Raw genomic sequence first — 5,470 nt, 5'->3', positions numbered from 1 at the left:
TTCTATACCTGTCTCTCTCTCCATCTCTTTCTCTCTACCTCCATCAGTCCATTTCTGTCACTCTGTCCTTCTCTGAAAATACCTCGGCCCCATAGACTTAGATAGACATCACAACAGTGTATCTGTCCCATTATGCCGTCTGTGAGAGCATGGGCAGTGCCATTGAGGCAATTGATGTTGCACAGCATTTTGAAAGAAATACATTTTCTTCTTCTAGTACTTCTATGAGTTGGCAAATCAACTGAAAGGGTGCACTGCCATCTATAGTGTGTTGTTAGAACAGGTATAAAGCCAAGGTTGGCGATTTACTGCCACCTGCAGTTATGGAATGTTTCCTCACCAGTATAATTCATTGGCTGATCCCTCCTGATGACCTGGATGGAATTATGTGATCCGTCCTTAACCCATATGAAATCCCACCCAGTTGACTACTTCAAAATGGTGAAAGTCCTCAATGGCGCTGCCCATGCTAAAACAGGATTTTGGGCACTAGAGGCAGCCAGGGGGTTTTGTAACACAGTTATATGTAGAAAGGTGCCACATCTAAGTCTGTCTGTCTCTCTCTCTGTGTGGTGTGTGTGTGTGTGTGTGTGTGTGTGTGTGTGTGTGTGTGTGTGTGTGTGTGTGTGTGTGTGTGTGTGTGTGTGTGTGTGTGTGTGTGTGTGTGTGTGTGTGTGTGTGTGTGTGTGTGTGTGTGTGGGGGGGGGAGTGAGTGATGGTATGTCTGGGGCACATGTCTAGTTCCAGTAACCATACGGGTGGCAGGTAGCCTAGTGGTTAGAGCATTGGGCAAGTAACCAAAAAGGTTGCTGGATCGAATCCCTGAGCTGACAAGATAAAAATCTGTAGTTCTGAGCAAGGCAGTTAACCCCACTTTTTCCCGGGTGCCGAAGATGTCGATTAAGGCAGCCCCTGCACCTCTCTGATTCAGAGGGGGTTGGGTTAAATGCGCAAGACACATTTCAGTTTAAGGCATTCAGTTGTACAACTGACTAGGTATCCCTCTTTCCCATGCATGACTAATATAACTCATGACTCTGAAGTTACTGAGATTCGGGTGATGCGTGTGAAGTCATGACTTTGTGTCCTTGAACAAAAAAAGACATGCTATTACATGATCACACGGCTGTTAGGATGGAGAATAATAAATTACAAGCTTGTTTGACTAGCCAAAAATCTAACCATAGTACACACTAAAAGGACGGAGTTTATTTGGGAATTTCAATTAGATTGGATTTTACCGAACACAGATATACAACATGAATACATCTAAGTCTTTAATAACACATGTAACACTTTGTCGAACTTGTAACGTGTGTAATAACAGAGGAAGACAGAAAGGAATGATGCTGTTTCATGAAGAATACAGAAAGGAATGATGCTGCTTTATGAGGAAGACAGAAAGGAATGATAATGTTTTATGAGGAAGACAGAAAGAAGAGCTTAAAGGAGCTAAGTGCTAAGATGTAATACAAGACTATGGGAAGATCTTAATCGCATACTCCTCGCGTCCTATTTCCTCGTCTCCTTCTCAAAGCCCATTTGATTTTAAAGCCAGAGGTCCCTCCCCTCTGACCTTCTCTTCCAATGGGTTTTGAGACGGAGACGAGGAGCAAGGACACAAGGAGTATGCAAGTTTCAACATGTTTCTTTGGGAGGGACCCCAGAGCACCCAACAGACCTCAGTGGTTCCTGGAGGTGATACAAAATCCCAACAGGAGGGAATTTCACTTATGTCAGGGTGAGTACCCACAAGGTAGGACATCCCTCTTCATCCTATTTCTCTCTGCTGTTACGCTAATGATCTCTATTGATATTTTGCTCAATTAGTAGAGAGTTATTATAGAGGTTTCTTTCTATTTCTTAAATCTCATTGAATAAATCAATAAATCAAACAGAGTCCAATCATCTCAGTCCAACTCCGGCAGAGCAGGAAGTGGTCAGAAACTAACCAAGAGAAGGACGGAGGTGCAGTACAGTGATTCACAGGCCATTCATCAGATAGAAGGGTGGGAGAACAGAACCCATAGTTTAATCTCAATTGATTGAAAATCCAACCTTTCCTCCCCTACACTGTCACTTCATCGTCAAAGACTTGACAGGTGAAAACAATATGGTGGAAGCTCATCATTACCTGGACTGCAGGGAAAGAGAGGAAGCAAGGAGAGGACAGATTTTTCAGACAGTTAAGAAGGAGCCCATAGTTTGGGCTCAGCGGGGATGGGTAGCATCCGCATCCCCTCTGGACATGTCCTGTGAGGTGTAGGTGATGAAGAGGACGCCATCTGGGTCGCTGTACTGGGAGTGTAATGAACATGATGGGAGACAGAGAGCTGGTTTCAAGCGCAGGGCACAGCAGGTGTTTATTGGTAAAGGACCACAGGAGGAGGCAGGTAGCTGGGTCCAGGGACAGCCAGAAGGTCATACACAGGGGGTCCAAAAAGGCAACAGTACAGGCAGGGAAAAGGCTTGTAACATCATCCGGGAGATCAGACAATGGGTTGATAACAGGAAAACCGATAGGCTAAAGCACAGGCAGGGAATAGGCATAAGGCGTCATTAGTGAGGTAGGTAAAATCTATCATACACGGGAGGAGTAAATTACGGGAAAACCAGAGCTCTGAAAGACGTGTGCCACAAAACAAACAATACCTCACAGTGATGGGTTGCAAAGAACTGAACTAAATAGTGAGTGATAATGACATACAGGTGTGTGAACAGGTAATCAGAATTCAGGTGATTGGGATCTGGAGAGTGAGCTGCATTCAGGGGATCTACATGTTTGAGAGTGTGAGTTGGAAGCAGACGTTACAGGAAGTAGACCTCTCCCATACTGGACGACATGCAGGACATGCTCCTCCCCGACACCAACAGATACATAGCCTGGATGGACTCCAAGTCAATCTTACTCCTGAGGAGAGGTAGAGAACAGAAAGGGCCTGTTTAATGCAGGGGCTTACCGTGGAGGACCCAAAAGGCAGAAAAAAATGAACACTTAATTATTTAGGAAAAATATACTGTATATATTATATATGTAGTATATATTTCAGGTTTTTTCACTGAACCGACAACCACAGGAGGACTCAGGAGCACACTATCAATGAGTATAGACAGCCTGCTGCAGCCTGCGGCCGCTCTGCTAATCATCTGATGGGGGGAGGAGAGGAGGTGGGGGGGCACGTGGGTAACTGCCTTGATTGGGTAACTGATTCATATTTTTTTATTTATTAAACTGCATAATAAATAAATGTGACTGGTCAATTATGTGAGTAAAGAGGCAAAACAAATACAAATGATGCTATTTGTTTTATTCTCATTTTCTATCCAACCACAGTAGCCCACTCTCAATGTTCAAAATACACCAGAGAGCATCATTTAGCCACAGAGGATCAATAGTTTATAAAGAATTTCTGTGAATTAAGTTTATCACAAGCACATACAGGTATCTGCTGAAATTAAGGAAACATCAACATAAAGTGTCTTAAAAAGGGTGTTGCGCCATGACCAGCTGCCAGTACAGCTTCAATGCGCCTTGGCATAGATTCTACAAGTGGACCTAAACCATGCCATGCACCCCACACCATAACATATACTTTCTATCCCTTGTTAACTCAAGTGTTTCCTTTATTTTGGCAGTTTCCGGTATGTCTATAGTTGGGAAGGCCGCAGCTTGGGCAGCATGCTAGCTATAGGCTACAGCTTGTTCCTTCATGATCATAGACAAATATTCCATAGAAGGATTTTGTAACTTCTAACCCTGGCAATATGACTGTTAAACTAGCAATGGATGCCAGTCCTGACTTGAATGGAAACTGCCCTCTATGGTTTATATTTCTATGGTTGGTTGCGGCTGTCAGTTTGCCTTTTGCAGATTTCAAAATACAATTGTAAGCAAATGCCTACTGCTGAAAAGAGAAGACTAATCTGTCTGTAGAACCAATAGAAAAATATTTTCTCAACAACTCCCAAATTGTATCTAACAGCAGCACTGTTTTTCAAAGTAGATCATCTTGAGATAGGCTATTGCCTTGACGAGCGCATCCGCCATCGCAGTGAGTAGCCTATAGCTTCATCTTCATCATTAGGTGTGTCAGTGTGCATCTGGAAATGTCATTTATGATTTGTTAATCTGGCCCTAAGGATAGGAAGCGGGTTATCACAGGGCTCCCGTGAAGACATGGTCAATCCCATGTGCACACACACACACACACACACACACACACACACACACACACACACACACACACACACACACACACACACACACACACACACACACACACACACACACACACACACACACACACACACACACACACACACACAGACTGTCAGCAAATGCACTTTGATTTCCTCATAATACACATCCTTTTTCATACACACCCAACCAGTGCTCACCTGAGTAGACAGAGGAACTGACCCAAGTTCAGCTCGAATGGAACCAGGAATTTGGTCTTGTCCAGTAGGTGAAGGGTCATCTCATGGGAGTAACGCTCTACGATCACCTTTGCAGTTACAGCACACAAATAGACAAATGTTAACATTCCTTGCATTTGATTGGACGCAATAATTTACCATAATGTTAAGAGCAGCAAAATTACTCACAGGTAACTTGTTTGGGAATTTAATACAAATACTGCACACTTCATGTTTTCTTGTAACTCGAAAAAGCATAACAGAAGAACATTACCACTTTATTATAGACCACTAGAATGACTATAGAATAGAACAATAGACTATAATAGAAGCACCAACCAAGGTATTTTCTTAGCTTGAAAGGCATCAGCTCCATAGATTTCTCGAAGGGGAGGCATTCTTCTTCTCGGGGTGGTTTTGCTTCTTGCTGCGGCAGCTTGCTGCTTGTTGCGCTCACGGCGGTCCTTGACCCAGGCTGACTGTAACAGTCCACTCAGGTTGAAGTTGGCACAAAGCCCAACTCTTCACCATTTACAGCTGCCTTTTATATCAAGGCGGGCTGCCGTGGGAGGGGTCATAATGTGGCTAAACTATGGGAATATGCTTACAAAACAGAGCTTGGACCCACTCCCCGTCCTAAGGATCTGATGTGCATTAGCCCTGGCCTCACTATTTGTTCAGATCCACTTTACACATACTGGTTATCTCAGACCATTTACAGCATATCTCAGACGTTTTTGTCATGAGGGCTCACACACTCACTGTTGAATAATTAACTCAAGGATGCGCAATAAAATAATTATGTTTTTGATATGAACAGGACATGTTGATATTTCATAGGAATGAAATGAAACTTCTACATTTTTACTCTGTGACTGTGACTGTTTCTTATTACACACAGGGTACATTTGAAAACAGATATATTGGGGCAGCATTCTGGAATGATGGGAGTCTGAGTGTGAATCATTTATGCATTGGGAATGGAACATACACTACCATTGCACAACGCCCATTGTTTGTCTGCATGAGTTTGTTGTTTCTGAAGTTTTCACAA

At 43.3% G+C, this 5,470-nt stretch overlaps 1 long non-coding RNA gene across 1 annotated transcript; it reads right to left on the bottom strand.

Moving 5' to 3' along the window:
- Window positions 1–1,189: 1,189 nt before the first annotated feature.
- LOC106612104 (uncharacterized) lies at window positions 1,190–4,952 on the bottom strand. Its single transcript, XR_001330226.3, has 3 exons — window positions 4,756–4,952; window positions 4,399–4,505; window positions 1,190–2,911 (listed from the first exon to the last, which is right to left on the bottom strand). It is a non-coding gene; the product is annotated as an uncharacterized LOC106612104 (long non-coding RNA).
- Between the last annotated feature and the right edge of the window lie 518 nt (window positions 4,953–5,470).

The sequence above is a fragment of the Salmo salar genome, chromosome 09 (genome assembly GCF_965601325.2).
Source record: "Salmo salar chromosome 09, fSalSal1, whole genome shotgun sequence".
NCBI classification, from domain to species: domain Eukaryota; kingdom Metazoa; phylum Chordata; class Actinopteri; order Salmoniformes; family Salmonidae; genus Salmo; species Salmo salar.
This window is presented reverse-complemented; position numbering and strand designations above follow the sequence as displayed.